The sequence below is a fragment of the Alligator sinensis genome, unplaced genomic scaffold (assembly GCF_000455745.1).
Source record: "Alligator sinensis unplaced genomic scaffold, ASM45574v1 scaffold663_1, whole genome shotgun sequence".
Classification (NCBI taxonomy): Eukaryota; Metazoa; Chordata; order Crocodylia; family Alligatoridae; genus Alligator; species Alligator sinensis.
In genome coordinates, this window is record NW_005842205.1 from 1824521 (window position 1) to 1843408 (window position 18888).

An 18888-nucleotide genomic window follows, 5' to 3' on the forward strand; every position below is an offset into this window, starting at 1 on the left:
GAAGAGCAAAGCCCGTGGTGCGGGCAGCAGTAGCCGGGCGGGCCGTTGAGGTACTCACGGACTGCTGCAGGCACAGCCCTCCTGTGGTGCGGTGCTGGGAGCTGCAGGTGGTGTCAGGAGCCATCCTGGTCCTGTCAAAGTCATATGCCAGTGAGATGGGCTGGCTCTGTTCACCATGTGCAGCCCCCAGGTCTCAGGCAGCTCCACACCACCAGGGAGCTGTGCCTGCAGTTGGCCATGAGTGCCCTCATGGTCCAGCTGCCTGCTGTTGCCAGCACCAGGGGCTGTGCACCAGAGGAGGGTGGGAGAGACAGGCATGTGGAATCCCCCCTCAAAACCACACCCACAACCCCCCCACAAACTCCATACACCCATCCACAAACACCACATCCCCCCATATCCACATTCCCACATCCCCCATACCTACATGCACCACACACCTACCCACAAACCCCACACCCCCACCCACAAACCCCACATATCATCACACCAACATCCCCCACACATCACCATCCCAACACCCCCCACACAACCACCCGCAAATCCTGCTTCCCACCATACCCACACCCCCCACACACACACCACAAACCACACATTTCCCCATACCCACACTCACCCAAGAATCCCATCCCCACCCTCCACATCCTTTTGCACCCTACTCCTGCAAGTCCACATTCCCGCCACATCTCACACCCTGCATGCCCAACTACCAGACAGGATGGGACCTGCTGCCAGGAGCTGTAGCCACAGGGGCAGCTGTCCCCACATCCTGGCTAGCAAAGGGATCAGGGGGTGCTCTGTTTTTAATATGATAAAAATCCCAAAAGCAAACACCAAAGCATATAGATATTTAGATATGTATGATGATTATAGAGGTACTGGTAGGCTTCCAAATTGCTTTAAAATTGTAAATATATCAATAAAATATTGCCCGACTGATCTCTCTCTATCTGTCTCTATATAGTGGCACAGGTGCTGGCCCCAGCCTTCAGCCCCCTTGGGCTCCAGATCTGGGAGGAGCTTGGCATGGTCAATTTTCCCCCAATGGTATAGTTTGCCCCAAACCAAAGTGCATGTTCAGGCATGTGTGCTGAGGCACAAATCTCCAGCACAAATTTGTGCCACTGCTATTTGAACTTTTGCAAGTGCACATTCCTGCATGTGTGGAACAAAGTCTCCACACAAGTAGCTTTCGCTTTCTTGGTGATCTGTATCCTTAGGGTGCTGGATATGTCATATCCTATGTGGAAAGGAGGAAATCCTTGATGGAAAGATTAGGAGAGAAAGACTATGAGAGACTAAGATTAGTTCTTTGGATATCCTTATTATAGTGCCAGCTCTGGGATCAGGCCGATACACCAGACCACCAGGGAGCTCTGGTGGATGATGCTTTTAAAAAAGTAATTAATAGAATCACTCAAATACAGGAGTTGGTGAAAATTGAGAAGAAGTGGACTTTGAAGGGCCTTCAATTGTTGTTGACATGATAGGACCATAATACAGCAGGACACATACTCACCAGCAAATTTTTGGAATTTGATATAGAAAGTGAAATGAATTAGAAGGAAGATTCTTCTTTTTGATTAATTCTAGATGACAGTGGGAATGAGGATATTACTGAATGTAAAGATGGGAGGCTTGAGTAACAGTGATCATGAAAGGCTAGAGTTTGTGACTCATAGGAAGGAGGAAAAGCAAAGTAAAGAATATGAACTTCCAGAAAGACTTCTGCAAATTAGGTGAATTGGTAGAGGAAGAAAATCTAAGAGAAAAAGATGTTCAAAGGAGCTGGCAATTTCTTGAAGAAACTATATTAAAGGCACAAATGCAAACCATCTGAATGTGAAGGAAATATAGGAAGTGTATTCATAGATCAAATTGGCTGAAGCATTAACTTTTCATTGACCTTCAATTCAAGAAGATATACAAAAATGGAAATTAGGGAAAATTACTATAGATCAGTATAAGAGGATAGAATACACATGCTCTGTAAAAATACAGTAAAAGCATTTGTTCACTTAGTGAATGGGGAAAACTAATAACAGATAATTCTGACAAAGTCAAAGTGTTTAATGTTTTTGCTTATTTTCACTAAAATTAAAATTGTGATTTGAGTGCTTGTATAATTAGTATCAGTAACAAACAGATAAGAACTTGAGTTACATTTGGGAAAGAATAAATGAGACATTATTGTTTTTAGATTAACTGGGCCTCATGGAATTTACCCTAAAGTACATAGGAAAGTGACTGAAGTAATCTCAGAGTTGTCAGCTATTAACCTAAAAGAGTGATTCTCAATCTGGTGCTGCACCCTCAGCCAGAGTACTTCAGGGGTAACTGAATAATAACCTTTGAAGGGTGCTGTCCGGGGGGAGAGTGGCAGAAAGAACCCTAAACTACAAATGGGGACTCCCGGCGATGAGAACCCCCCGAGGAAAAGAAAATGAAAACAGAAAATAAACAAGGAAAGTACTTACCTGCAGCAGGACTCACGACACAGTGTAAACAAGAGAAGAAACCTGCACGAATTGTGAGCCATGCTTTTATACAGCTGAGACTGGCCGGTGATGTCATCAGCAATCACCGGCCGGCGGGAACAAAACAAACCACCAGTGAAGCTGGAGGAGGAGGGAGACAAGAGCTGGTTAAGGCACCAACATTGGGTGCCTCCCGGGAGTCCCTTCAGGGAAAAAAACCTGTAGAGGCTGCAACTTACGCCGGCAGCAGCGACAGAGGGAGCAGGGAGCCAGAAGCGGATCCTTACTCCAGCAGCAGCAGCAGAGGGAGCAAGGAGCTAGAAGCTGCTCCTGACACCGGCGACAGTGGCAGAGGGAATGTGGAGCCCAAAGGGGACCCTGATGCCGGCACCAGCAACAAAAGGACCAGAGAGCCGGACGTGGCTCTCTACACCATAACAGGTGGGAGCGTTGAGGGCACCAGGGAGGCGGAAGAGACATTCCCTCCAGAAGACTCCAGACAGGGACAGCACGAAGGGAGGTGAAGCAAAGTCATGAGAGACGGTGTGCCGACTCTGGGTGTGAGAAGTGACCAGGCATCCCTGGAGGTGCTATGAGGCTCCCGAAGGGGGACGCTACTGATGGGAGAAACAAGGAGTGGGGCTATAATCCATAGAAGGTTGGGTAAAGGGGGAGACGATCTGGGCGAGAGACCATGGGTTACCCCAGCCACACATAGGTTTTAGCCTCTGACAGACCCTTAGAGAGTCAGGTACCGGTACCCTGGCGGAAGGGCCCAGGAGGGGACAGCGCAGGTCCCTTGAAACAATAGTGGGGTTTTTTTGGTTGGTCTTTGTGTTGCCCCCTTTTGGAGGGGTTAAGGAGTAGGACCAGGTGACACATGTGGGATAACAGTAGCAGAGCTCTTTTGAGCCCTATCTTGGCTTGGGACCTGGGTCCAGCTTCGTGCCCTGGGGGAAAGGGAGTCGGCACTGTGACCCAGGTTAAATACCATGGGCAATCCAGGATTCTTCAAGCATGTCACCCTTCAGGAGGTAATACTCCAGACGAGGGAGGGCTATCCAAACCACTGTAACCGGGGGCAAAACCGTGTCAGGAGTATGGCCAGAAAAACCCAGTGATCCGCCGAGGCTTGGTGTGAGGGGTGTAGGGGAAGTGGAGCTCCGAAAACAACCGCCAGATGGACCACACGCCACCGAGGGACCCCAAGTGGTCGAACCCCACCACTGATAAAACATTTAAAGTCGTGGCAGGTGAGATTGGGGAAGACCGCTACGGGAGCAAACATCTACTCGACGGCCTGCAGAAAATGGTAAGGCGAACATCACCGGCCATCCGGGCCAAAGCCGCACATGACCGGATGTTCGAGGCCAGGCGGACACAGGTGCTACCAGGGGAGACGAAGTGAAAGCATACTCAAATGAGGAAATAAATGCAGGCTCTTCCTTTCCAGCGGCTTGTCCTACTCCTGCTGTAAGCAGCAAAAGCTCTTTCTTGCCAGCTACTCCTCCTCCTTGTCAGCCCCTCTTCAAACAGGTGAGCATTATACTAAATAAATTAGCTTTTGAAATGGGGTGCCACTCAATTCACAACAGTTATGGAAGGGAGCCTCAAAGCTAAAAAGGTTGCAAACCACTGACCTAGAAGATAACAAGTGATATACCCAACCTGGATTTGTTAAGAAAAATCATGTCAAATCAACTTAATTTCCTTCTATGACAATGTATTAAGCCTTGAGAGCATAGGAAAAGGAGAAGATGTGATACATCTTTACTTAAGTAAGGTGTTGGACACAGTCTTACACAATGTTCTCATAAGCAGGCTAGGGAAACAGGATCTAGTGGAAACTGCTGTAAGAGAGGTGAACAGCTGGATGGAAAACTGCATTCAGAGGGTGCGTCTACACGAGATGCTACTGAGCAGTAGCAACATGCAGTAGCATTGCTGGGAACTAGCTATAATGTGACACTACTGCACAGGAGTAATGGGCTACTGTGCAGTAGCTGATTGCTACTGCGTGGCAGCGTTGGAAAAAAACTGTGCAGAGACAGTAGTGCACAGCAATGCTGGTTACTGTGCGGTCATTTAGTACTTGCTTATGCAAATACTAAATGACTGCACAGTAACACTTGCGCAGGCTGCTGCTCATGTAAATGCAGCCAGAGAGTAGTTATCTATGGTTCACTGTCTAGTGCTATTTAATATTTTCATTAACAACTTGAATGATCATTGGACTTGCAGATGATACCAGGCTGGAAGGGGTTGCAACCACTTTGAAGGACAGAATTAGAATTCAGATTGATTTTGACAAATTGGAGAAATAGTCTGGGATAAATTGAATGAAATTCAATGAGGACAAGCACAGAATACTACACTAAGGTGTGAATAATCAGGAGCACAGATAGAAAATAGGGAACAACTGAATCTGGAAGTTAGAGTGGATCACAAACTGAACATGAGTCAGCAATGTCATACTATTGCAGAAAAAACCAAACATGACACTAGTATGTATAATCAGAAATGTTATTTGTAAGACATGTGAAGTAATCCTTCAGCTGTACTCAGCACAGATAAGGCTTGAGCTAGTATGCTGTGTTCAAATGTAGACTAACTGGAATGAGTCCAGAGAAGAGCAACAAAAATTATCACAGGTCTAAAAATATGACCTATGAGAAAGGACTGAAAGGATTGGATTTGTTTAGTCTGGAGAAGAAAAGACTAAAGAGAGACCCAATAGTTGTCTTTAGGTATATAAATATATAAAAAGCATCTTAAAAAATAGAACACAATAAATTGTTCTCCATGGGTGTTTCTACATGTTCATTAATGCGCCATAGTTATGGCGCATTAAGTTTAGTACTTGGATAACCAAGTACTAAATCAATGCGCAGTAACTGGCGCTACCGTGCAGTAGCATCGGCGCATGGGGTTTTACAGATGCTAACTGCACAGTAGCCTAATACTACTGTGCAGTGTTATTAGGATACTGCACAGTTAGCATCTCGTGTAGATGCACCCCATGCCCATTTAATATATGAAAAATAATAGGTTTAGAGTATGGCAAATTTGAAAGAACTTTGTAAGGTGTTGTAGAATCAATGCAGGTTGTTAAGAGCAAGTAAAATAATTTTCTGGCAGGAATGGTTTAGGTATATTTGATCTTGTGTTGGGGTAGGGGACGGATTAGATTGGAGATGTCAAACTCCACAGCCAGATCTGACTCTCAGAGTAATGCTGCATGGCCCGCAGGGCTGGCAGAAGGGTTTGGAATTCAGGGGCTGCACTAGCTGCTGCTGCAGCTTACCCCACCGCTGCATCCAGACCTGGCCTGTGAAGAGCCCTGTGGCCTATATCCAGCCAGAGAGCAGGGTAAATTTGATACCTTTAGATTAAATGATCTCCTGTTGTCCCTTCCAACCATATTTTCTCTGATCCTGTGCAGTAAAATGACAAACCCTATGGATGAGAGCTTGATATAATGTGCAGTATAATCAAATCCCAATGGAAGATTTTGATGAGGTAACTGGCTATATGGATTAACCCTATAGCAGATTTCCCAGGGCAGGAAAGGATTGATAGATGATCCTAGAGATAGGTCTGCTTCTGTATACTGTATACTTAGCGATGCAGTTTCTTCTGGCAAATGACTTGGAAAAATACAACTGAAAATGTGTTTCCTTAGATTTAGTGAATCCTTGTTTATACAACTCCTAAATCTCGCTTGAAAGATCCCATTTAAAAGTTATTAGAAATGCTGTCACCATAAACAAATGCCACCTTATGCTTTTAACATAAATTACAAAACAATAGACTTCTGCAAACTCTGAGCAAGGCTACATATCAAGCTGAACCAATAATATAAAACATATCCAGAAACAACTGGGGCTGTGAGTACATTTTTAGTAGTGAGAGAGTGACACCTAGCGGAAAAGCATTCCACATATTTTCTTTATATTTCTTTGTGGTAAAGCCTCCTGGCAATGGTTTAAAAAGATTTTTATTTTTTATACACAGTTTCTTTTGTTTTTTACCTTAATTCTGTTACACATTTGACTTAACTTTATACAGTACCAGTTTTATACTATACCAAATACACTATCTTTTGAATTTACCATACTTAAGTCTTGTTCATGTTCCATCAAAAAGCAGAAGTTATTATAGTAGATGATTTATAGTTTGCAAACTATGCTGTATCATTAAAATATTACAATGAAAACTGAAGAATTCTCTCCATCATGGGCGACTGGTGCCTCCTGAGTCTGTGGGGGCACCAGTGGGGCACTCCTGAGTCTGTGGGGGTGGGTGGCGGCTGGTTGCAGAGCACACTGGAGCCAGAGTCAACTTCAGGCGGGGCACAAGCACTCTCTGTGCTCTCCTATCAGCCAAAGCGCTCACTGTCAGGGGGGGCAGCAGTGCTCTCGGGGGGCGGGGGGCACATGCCCGCCACCCCCACCTTCCCTGCACATTGCCTATGCTCTCCATAAATCTGTTCCTTGCATCAAAAATCAGTAATTGGTAAAATTTCCATAAGCACCCAAAAATTTTGCAGCTTTATACTCAATTAACTTAGGCTCCTAGGTCACTAAGGACTTTTGAAAGTGTTATCTAATGCCTTGTGGGTAGTTCAGATATTAGGGATTATGGAATTATTAAAAGAAGTTAAGTTGCTTCATCCTAATGTGAGATATAAGAATAAGACTTAATCAAAACCCAGTAGTGACAAACCTTGAAAACAATTATAAACTTTATTATGCATCTAGAAAACATGAGCATTCTTACTGAAGCAGTAGTCCTGAAAATCTCAAGTGCTTCCTAACTCTCTCAAATATTACTGAAAAATGCTGTTTGTATGATAATAATACAACAAAACTTTTATTAGGTATTATTCTTATTACTACTATCACTACTACATCAGGTGCAGGAGGTGCAGTATGCTGTAATTAACATTAAGTAAAATATATGCATGGCAAATCAAATTTCCATATGGCACTATAGTATTTTGCCACTTAGCAGTTACTCCTTTTTTAATAGTTATAACATATCACACTTTAGTTAATGCACTATCAGATCCTTAACCTGTTTTGGTAGCTTATTTTTTTTTGTAATGTTAGGAGAACAATTGTATGCCTGAAAATGCATCAGCAGTATTGGAAGCTGAAAGGAAGCCAGGCTCAAAGTCAGGGGCTTAATACTTAAGATATGAAAGAAGGAAAAAGAAAATCAGGACTGTGTATCATTATCTCTCTTTCTAAGGCTACAGGTTTAGTAAGTTAACATGTCAGATGTGAAGTATTAGTCTGATCATGTGTCATAATGTAGTCATTCTCTAGCTTTAATTACCAGGGATAAATATAATTTGACTTGCTTCTACAACAATGTTAAATTAAAACTATGAAACAGGATCTGAGTGCTTCTGGATCCCATCTGTATGGTATCTAAGCAGGGAGGATTACTTTTGCTGTGTAGAAACATACAGTGGATTTTTTATTACCAAATAAACTATTCTTGAGTTTTATGTAGCTGGATACTACTTGAAGTGTGGGGTCATTCTGGCTGGAAGAAACATGAGTGTGTTTGTTTGTTCATCTTTGGAGAATTGAATCATATATCAAATCCAGACAGAAACCAAAACTAATCAAACTTTCAGCCGCAACATGCTAAGTAGCCATTCATTTCACATGCATACTGGGGCTGTACAAAACAGCACCATTTCATTTCAATTTCTGTTTTGCTGTTTTGAAGGGGCAGTGTTTCATTTCATCATTTCATTTTGTTTTGAAGCACTGTTCCATTTCGTTTTGTTGAAACTGTTTCGCTCTTTTGATGCATTTCAACGTTTTGCCCATAGGCTATAATGGGGAATCATGAAAATGCCTATAACTTTGTCTGATTCAGATGAAAACTGCAGGGATGGTAGCCCCTTCTGAGGGCATAAAGCTTGCTACATGTCAAGGAGATAGGTGTAGGGGTTTCTGGGAAACTGCACTACAAACTGCTAAAAGCAAAACTCGTGTCACTTGCTGGCAGTGACAGCCTCCTGTCATCCCGTGCACAGATCTGGGGGCCTGTGCACCTGGGAGGGCTGTGGGACTGTGCCAGACTCCTCCTGGGAGTGCAGACCCCTGGATTTGTGTGCAGGATAATAGAAGGGTGCTGCTGCCTCCTGGGACCAGTGCTGGGCATAGCCTGTGCACAGTGCTGGGATGACTGCTGCTGCTGCTGGCCCCAGCAGAAGCCTCTTGTCATCTGGCACACAGAACTGGGGGCCCGCACCCCTGGGAGGAGTCTGGCAGCACTGGGAGGGCAGGTTGAGCTTTGTGGGGCTGGCGGAGCTGCTTGGAGTGTGGCCTGGTGGTGGGAGGAGGTGGGAGAGCCAGTGGCGGAGCCGCTCAGAGTGGAGCCCTGGTGAGCACAGCCCAGCGGCAGGAGGCTCCACAGCCCCACAGAACTGAGCTTGGCAGTGAGAGGTGGGGGACAACCACTGGCCAGGCCTGTGCTTGGAGTCAGGGCTGTGCTCTGAGTGGCTCTGCCACTGGCTCTCTGCTGTCTCCCACCTCCAGGCTCAGCTCTGTGGGGCTGTGGAGCCTCCAGCTGCCAGGCTGTGCTCACCAGGGCTGCCCTTGGAGCCAGGGCTGCACTCTGAGTGGATCCGCCAGCCCCATGGAGCTCAGCCTGGTGGCAGGAGGCAGCGGGAGAGCCAGTGGTGGAACCACTCAGAGCACGGCCCTGGCAAGCACAGCCTGGTTTCTGGAGGCTCTGCAGCCCCATGGAGCTGAGCCTGGTGGTGGGAGGTGGCAGAGAGCCACTGGCCAAGGCTGAGCTCAGAGCCAGGGCTGCGCTTGGAGTGGCTCTGCCACTGACTTTCCGATGCCTCCTGCCACCAGGCTCAGCTCCCTGGGGTTGCGGAGCCTCCAGCTGCTGGGCTGTGCTTGTCAGGGCTGCACTCGGAGCCAGGGTTGCACTCAGAGCAGCTCTGCCACTGGCTCTCCCTCTGTCTCCTGCTGCTGGGCTGAGCTCCACAGGGCTGGTGGAGCCACTCAGAGCACAGCTTTGTTTCTCCCCTGACTCCCAGCACTGGGCTGCTTCGAAACTCAAAACGTTTCAAGTGCCCTCATTTCATTTTGAAAGCCTTTTGTTTCATTTTGATTTCACTGTTTCGAGCTCAAAATGCATCAAAACAGCTTTGAAACAAAACACCTGTCAACATTTTGTGCAGCCCTAATGCATACCACTTATATGCTTTGATCTGCACTATGAATGTCCAGGTCGATTTTCAAGTGTTGGTTTTAATCTATTAAACCTTAAATGGTCATTGACCTAGCTATAGGAGGGTGAGGATACACAACACACTTACATCAGAATAATTAGCATAACTCTTGTACATCCCTGTCAAGGACACCAGGATCCAGAGGGGATGGTGAGCTCTAGTGAAGGGGTGGGCAGAATGTGGCCCGTGGGCTCGATGCGGCCCACCAGGCCATTCTATCCAGCTCACGGGGCCCTGAAAAAATGAGAAAATTTATATTCATCTGCCCTGGGCTGCTTGTCATGTGGCCCTTGATGGCTTGCTTAAAACTCAGTAAGCGGCCCTCTGCCAGAAATAATTGCCCACCCCTGCTAGTGCCTCACCACTACTTGGTGGGGTAATAGATAATAGCTTATTTGCCTGCAAGAGAAAGTTACTCTGAGATCTATGTGGACACATGACAACCTGGTTTAACTTAGATCGGTACAGTTTTACTCCTAAATATTCTAGACTGATTAAAGTAACTTCCATAAGCAGAACAGTATGTCATGTGATTTCTCTTTTCTTTCACTGGCTTAAAGGTTGATTGAACCAATATAAATCTGTCATGTGTCCATATCCTAAAAGTTTGCCTCTCTCCTCATTAGCTGTTGCGTTTTGTCAGTGTGTCAGATTTGGAGCCCCAGTGGTATAAAAAAGAGCTGGCATTCTCCATTAGGACCTCATACTTTTGGCATCTATACCTCCCCTTGGTTTGTAACATACTGATTGTATTATCCTCCAAATATATACTGTAAGAAGCAGGGAGATTTGTGAGACTGGATAAATGTGAGAGGATTTTTATAGATGCATGATTGGAAGATTTAGACTCTTGTTTGAATTCTGATTGGGGTATTGGAGCAATTGGCAGAGTCTGTTTGTCACTTATAGTTTTCATTTTTAAAAGAGTATAAAGTGTGCCCAGGCCTTGGTTCAGAACTTTTTTGTTGTCAGTATACATTTAAATTAATATAGAAAATGGCACAATAGAACAAAAACATTCTAATTCAGTGAGAGGAATGTTTATGAGTAGCAGCTGGAAAATATTTTGTTGCAGGGAGACCATGTGCCAAAATAAGGTCAAGGGTTAGTAGTGGGAGTTGAAGGGAGATGTCCAAGTCTCAAGAAAACACTCAAGTAATCAGTAGCTGGATTTATATTCCAGTTATTTCTAATTTGTTTGCTGTGAAGCAGTTTGGTGTTCTCATGGAAGAAAAGAAAAGTAAAAAAAAAAACCAGTGGAATCTTATTGCTACTGAAAATCAGTTTCCACAACGCTTTGAATATAAACTTCCCACTGCTTTGTACCTGCCTGACTGTGATGTTTAGTTTGCACATCCAAAAAGAATCTGTTCTTTCCTATTATTTTTTCTTGTTCTTCTGGCCACATTCATTTCCTGCCAGTATTCTCAGGCTCCCCAAGGGTACTACTGTATATCTGGAGCAACTACCTCCTAAGGGGAAGAGACACATATTGCTTTTAAGAGAAATCTGAGGTGTCTTCCCTGCCCATGCTCTTGGCTGACTTGACTACTTTACTCAAAACATTTCCAAAGCTGAATATTTCCACATCTATAACTGATAGAATTACTTAAATACAAGCATCTGAACCATAGAATATCAAAACAAAATTCCATCTGAATCTAAATACCTAGCAGCCTCTTTCTTGTAACAATTTCCTTTGGAAATAACAGTATATTTGTGTGCCCAGCATATGGACTTTTATTTCTTTAAGGAACAGAACTATTACCCCAATAAAGATTTTAATATAGCTATACAGTTTCCTGAAGGAAAGGAGTTAAAAGATAAAATACAGATTTTTCAATCCCCTGCATTCAATCCCATGTGTCAAACTGCACGTGTGTTTTGGTAAAACTGATCTTAAGTGAATGCATTTACTGGAGGATGTTATGTTCATATAAGTGCGTTTGAGAGTTTGAAAAGATGAGTCAATTTTCAATCATTGTTATAAAACTGCAAGTCTATGTGATACTATACTAAATAGAATAAGAAATATTCTTTTCCCTGAGGTCTTCCAAATATTTTAGCTGGTAGTCTGAAGCTAAGCTTTCATTTAAATCAAGATAAGTTAAACTGCAATACCAATTAAACTACAAGATAAGTTTTCTATCTCAAATGCACTAAGAAGCTAAACTATAGTCAACAACCAAAGCTGCTCTGCTTTAACAACCTCTAAAAATAGAGAATGAAGAAGTCCACAATATACTTATAGAATTCCTGATTTAAAGACTGCTAACTCTGAAACTGTGCAACTGATTTCTTGAAAGTTAGCTTGATTATGAGATCACATCAGATCTAAAAATCAGGCCAATCTTGAAATTTATACCATTGACACTTTTTTTTTAGTTTAAGCATGAGTTTTGATTGAAACTCATCTTTTCTTCATTCCTATATAATCCCAAAATAGCTCAGCTGATTTTGCTTAAACAGAAAAATGCAATTTTGAAATAAAGCCAAGCATAGACTATTTCAGCCTAAAAGGAATTTGTTTGTAAAAGTAACTAAAAAAAGTAGACTAGAATGGAAGTTGGAACTTGAAACAAATGTAATTATAATGTATGCTACTTGGAGCCTGCTATTATCTAGTATTATCTGGAAAGCATTTTTTAGTTTTGGGGGCTATACAATATGCAAGCACTGTATGTTACATGTATTTTATATTCCTATGTAGACATTTGGACAAGTGTATGAAAAATATGGTTTTTCCACATGGGTTTCAGCTGGTAAAGCCATTTCTTGACTTGATAATGACTTTTCCTTGCTGCAAGCAGATACATTATATGTTGTTTTAATTTATTATCTGGGAGTTGTCACTATGTCAATTAATACACTATAACACAATTTAAGAACACAGCAAACTGAAATGATAAAATAATGGAAATCAGCCAAAAATGTAAATTGCTTCTGTTGTTGAACACAAGTTTAGGAGAAAAATTCAGCCTTGTTTTGTTGATTTTATTAAGCTAATAACAGATTTATATAGAACATATAACCTATCGAGGACATAGGTAAATATATGACACCCCTGGTCACCATAACTAAGAAACCTTGGAAGCAGCAGGAGCCTCCCACCACTTCCTTCCCTTCCCTGTGGAGAAGAGTAGTTGGAGTGCATAAATTGAAGCCAGTTCATGCCTCTCCCCTATGGCACCAAGCTCTATGAGCTCTTGTAAACAATAAGGGGTTTAATCCTCATTAAATTAAATAGGTTTATTAAAATTTAAATGATTTATTTTAAATTGATGCATCAACATTTACAGTTGACAGCCTTTAAATCAAATTAAGTTGTATGCAATTCAGAGTAAATTACAGCAGGGGGAGCCACAAAACAATCCACCTTGTTGATCTCTTTGGTACCCAATTACAGCAGGGGGTGCTGGTAAACAAGTAATCCCCCCACTCCCAAAACACAACCTCCCCACAGACGGGTTTTGGCCCATACTCCCAAAACCTCCTTCTTGGCTTCTCTGTTACAGGCTACAAAATCTTCTGTGGGAGATTTCTGTCCTTACCTATTACCCTGGATGCTGTGTAGCCCAAGGGGCAGGTCTGGCATGCAGCATCCGCCATGTGAGGGGTTTCTGGAAGGCAATAATCAGAAACACACAAAAGTTACCGCAAAATATTAAAGTATTAAGAACAGGTGCCAAGGCACACCCCATGCAATTGCAAACCTACCATTTGCTGCTGCTGCAGCACCTTTCCATAATTGTTAGCAGCTGCTGATCCAGCACCCTGGTCCAGGGTGAAGGGCACAAGGGGTGGTGGGACCATGTAAATTATTGTAGGTGGTGTATAGACCACCAGGACCACGGGGTAGGTCCATACAATTGGCACAAGGGGGAACAGTGGGGAGAATTTGGGCTTTGACCCTCCATGTTTTTTCTTTCATTCATGGACTACATTTCCCAGCAGCCTCTGCCATTGTGTCTTGGGTCAGTTTCCATGGAGACTCCAGCAGCAGTTGCACTGTGATAGCATGGTCCAGGGGTTTCTATGGATACTGGCGCAGATGTACAGAGCTGTTCATGCAGCTATGTGCAATTTTGGGGTGGCTATAGCCCCCCACCTTAGTGCTGGCCCTGTTGGCAGGGTGTGTGGCATGGCACGGAGTTGCATCTTTCAGAAATCATTAAAAAACATGAATCATGTAAAACCTACATTGACAGTGCGCTTAAGCTTGCAGTGCTGGGTGTGTAAACATAGCTACACAGTTGGATGAAAGCTACTGTGTAAGAATACGAAAACACAATGCTGAAGTAGATAAAAATAGATACATCCTCTCAAAGTTGATTGACTGTGTGTGATTTTGTGGTGTTTTTGAACTGGCCTTGCATGGGCATGATGAAATGGAAATGTCAATGAACCCGGAAGCATTTTGAGGCCTAATGGATTTTGTGGCTTATATAGATAGTATTATAGAAGAGCATTTGAAAACAGAGACTGTGTTTAAAGGGATCTTCAAAGCAGTACAAAATGAGCTTCTAGACGGCATGCTTGATGTAACCAGGGAGTTCATTGTACAGTAATTGACAAGTATGGAGTTTGTGGCTATTTAAGTTGATGACACCACTGATATAACCACAAAGTGCTAATCCGTACTCGTGTACACTTATATAGATGGAAACAGTAAAATTATGGAAAGAAAGTGCAGGACAGCTACCCCAGTGTACACTGTATCCACTGCTATGGTCATCAGCTCAATCTCATCATGCAACAAGTTGTGAGGAAAATCGCTAAAGTGAAGGTTTTCTTTTCTGATTTGTCCAGTTTTCCATCTTTTTTTTTCACGTTCCCTAAAAAGATTTCAAGTTCTGGATGATATAGTCGCAAGGAGACTTTCGAGAGCACTGGTGACACGGTGGAATTTCAACACTCGCATCATCAACATAATATATGAACACAGAGAAGACCTAGCTGAGTGTTTTAAAATGATTGAGACCTCTGGGGATTTTGAGGGCACAGTGATTCGTGAAGTCCAAGGATTATCAAGAATGCTTGAAGACAGAGAGTTCCTTTTCTTTCTTTTTCTATTTCACAAAATAATGCCACATGTTGATATGCTGTACAATCAGCTCCAGAAGTGAGATATTGACATGGTGTATGTTGAAAAGGTTACCACAAACATTATCAGCAGCATTGATAAAGTGTGTGACTCGGTCAGTAACCTCAACTCTAAACTGCCTCCTCTGTCTGAGCCATCATGGCAAAGCACTGACATGGAGGAAAATGAGAGAATAGCTTGCGAAAGTGTGTCACATCATTAACCTGAATGCCAGAGAATGATTTGCATTCATCGAACACCTTGTGAGTGCCAAGTTGCTGTAAACTGAATTGTTTGAAAAGTACAGTAAATGTTTTCCACTGGAAGCATTGACTGACACAGTGCAGGGATACCCGATGCTCAACAGAGGACAGTTGCAAATTGAGCTTTCTGTTATGAGAGGCCTGAATTTTGTTCTACAAGTGGCGCAGTGGCATTTTTCAAGTTATTCACTGAAAACAACCTTCTGGACACATTTTCAGAAACAATGGCATTGTCGTGTATCCTCATCACAACACCCACGGCAACAGCAGAATCCAAAAGATGTTTCTCCATGTTGAAGACAATTAAAAATGTTTTAAGGAACACAATGCCACGTGATAGACTCAATGTGCTTGCAATGCTGTCTATGAATAAACACTTAATTGAAGAGATACTGGAATTCAACAAGTGAACAATTGAAAAAACTACTATGCTCAAGGATCAGAGAGCAAAGTTCCTGTATAAATGGGTGAGTACAGTATTAAGCTATTTGATTTGATGGCCATACACAGATTTATTCAGTTAGTGCTAGATTAAAAATTATATTACAATGTTGTTTAAGTGTTTAGGAAAACTGTCTTTGTTGCATGAGTCATATTGTTTATGTGTAACTTTGGTTGGCCTGCAGTGTAGAGTAGTTTTTAAGGTTCTGGATTAAGGTTGTGGGTTCAAATCCTGGGTGGAATGCTGCCATTGGCCCATATATCCTGTAAGTTGCTTTGTATCAGAGTGTCTGCTAAATAACTTGTGGGTCTTGCAGGTTTTGGTTTTGCTGCTTAGCATGACTAACAGAGCTTTGCAAGTGCTTAAAGAAGATGTTTTATGTTCACACAAATGAAATTCTACAAAACTGACTTTCATATGCAGTGAGGTAAAGTGTTCTGACTTACAAATAAAAATAATATTTAATAATAATGATGTGTAGCAGGTGTAGTTCTGTGTCCATTGCTCGGGTATTAGAGAGCAGAGCAGATGTGGTTTGAACCCACTTACTACATCGCTGGTTATGGTCGCTTTCAAAAGCAAAACTTTGGTACTTGGCAAAATGTTATAGTTTATACACCATAGTTCTGGTAAACATAAAAAATTACATTTTATGTTTTATAGCATTGTTTTCAAAAACAAACAAAAATTGAATTAAAAAAAATTTAAAAAGACTTGAAACTGGATGGTACAGTGTGATGTTCCACCTGCCGCACCTGTCTCAGAGTTCACCAGCCACGCCTGGACTAGAGAGAAATGACTCCATCGGCACTGTCCATAATATATGTTTTGAGGCAATCCGGCATAATGGTCACCAGCCAATGTCTCCATGCTGATGTTGTGGGGTGCTGTGCACTGCCTGCCCACATCTCTGTCTGCCCACTTCCTCCTGCACTTCCTCAGCCCACGACTTGCAAAAAACCTCTCCCATGGTTTCACAAATATTGTGGAGCATGCAGGCTGCCACTATAAAAGCCATTAGGTTTCCTGGCTCTAACTTGAGCCCTGGGGTGAAGATACTGGATCAATGAATAGGCACACCCAAGAAGTATCTCCCTACAAATGAACCCTGCTCTGCAGTAACTCGGGTTTGAAACATGGGGGACTGAGGGACAGCACTATGTCTCAATAGCTCCCATTAGCACATCGACACCTATGCCAGGCATCGAGTCACCAGAACCATCAAGTCCTCTCCCACTCACTATGGTCCTAATCGGAACCTACCTGGTTTTGGAATAGGACTGCATTAACACCCATGCTACATTTGTACTGCTGAGCATAGCAGTCCCCTGTGCCCCAGCCACCTACCTTAACTTGCCCCCTCCCTCCTCCCAATCTCCCAGAAAGAATTCATTCATTCATTGGTTAAAAAATGGGTTCTGGCAGTCAAAGTTGCAGTGTACTACAAACAGAGAATTATCCTTCCATTCAGACAAGATAAAACCCCAGCACAGTGAGAGCTTGACAGGTGGCATAGTGAGGGTAGAGGAAGAGCTGCCAGCCACAGATGCTTGGGTGTGATCGGTAGTGGGACATTATGATCTATCCTTATATACAACGGGGGAAGATTTGGGTCAGGCTATGCCTATTACTATTGCTTTGGTCAGTAATGTTACTTGATCTGATTGCTCTGACTGCTGGTATTGAGACACAGTTCATACCTTCATAGGTATGAATACGTTGAATTTTCAAAAACGTTCATTCAACACATGTCTATATAACAGCCCCAAAACTTTGCCAGAAAGCATTTCATGACACTGTTGTCAGGATAGTTAGGTCTTGACTACTTTTTGGGCACAAAAAAATTCTCAGTGCCTCCAAAGAACAAGTCCAGTATGCAGGTGATGGAGCAGGAACCTGATACATCTATAAACGGTGGCCCCAATGGGAACTGGGAAGAACTTTGATGTTTGGTCAGAGGAAAAGATCATTGAGCAGCTTAAAAGTAGAAGGAATAAGCCAGTGTATACAGCAATAGCCAAGGAAATGAAAGTGTGGGCACAACTGGGACTGGACACAATGCCACAGAAAGATCAAGGTCCTGAAATGTGCTTTTCATCAGGCCAAGGATGAAAACTCTTGTTCTGGGGCAGCATGCACAATTGCTTCATTCTATGACCAGCTGTCTGTCATTCTCTCCAGTGATGCTGGCAAGGTTTCTTGTCTCCGGTCATCTGGGACTGGTGTTCTGGAACCTAACACCTAACAAAGAGACCACAGAGTGTCCTGAGACTCAAACAGGAAACATGTCAGAGCCATGGGGCAACTGCTCGCTGCTGCTGGATGATGGGGAAGGTTAAGAAGAAGTAATCCTGACCCTGCACCCAGTCTTCCTGTTAGCATCACCGGTGAGCACAGATGAGGCGGACAACACATCAGATGCAACTGTGCTTCCCCCTTCCTCCCCCCGACACACTTGACACTTCAGAAGTTCCTGAGACCCAAAGATCAGTTTCTATTTTGGAGACACAAGAAGACCCATGGCTGGGGAACTTGTAAATATTGGGGAATGGGCATTATATCCATTTGTGGCACTATGGCAGGCACTGTTTTGGTGCCATTGAGTTGGATGTCCTGGGGGGGTTCTGCATGTAGTGTTGGCGGTGGTTAACCTTCTTTTTACCAGTTGGGGATATTTTATATGACCATAAACACTTTGTTTTCATATTTCTGTTACTAGCTACTGCACCTGATGGAAGCTGGGGATGTGCTTTTGAACCTCAGACCTCAGCTTGCACAGGAGCAATGCAAATGTGGGAATTCCGCCGCAGGCAGCTAAGCTCCAAAGAGAACATGATGGAGGCTTTGGTGGAGGCCACACAATTCTAAGTGACTGCCACAGATGACTGGTGGGATGAAGTCCAGAGGTGCTTCAGGCAGCTGATCAGCAGGAGATGCAAAGCATGGCCAATACCGGTGAATTCCAAAAGTGGCTCCTAGACTGCATAAACCAGTTTCTCGACCTGGCCATGTAGTGCCATGTGAATCTGCAAGAAACACACGCATTGATTAAGGATCATGTCCTTAAGTGCATGAACAAGCCCTCTACTCATAAGCGGGTACCACTCCCCATCTGCCTTCTTTATTGGGAAGAGTTGATAATGGCTGGATCTGGATTTTGGGTGAAGTAAGAAAAGCCAACCATTCCCTGGCTTGCCTCAGACAGAGAGTGGTAGTGAGAGAAACAAGAGACTAATTCCCCAAAAGTGGATGGCGGGTGGGAGTGGAGTTGAGGGTGAGGGGGTGAAAAACAGGGGCACCTCAGTAACTCGCACTGAGGTGGAATGGAATTCGGGGGGGGGGGGGGGGGGGGGAGG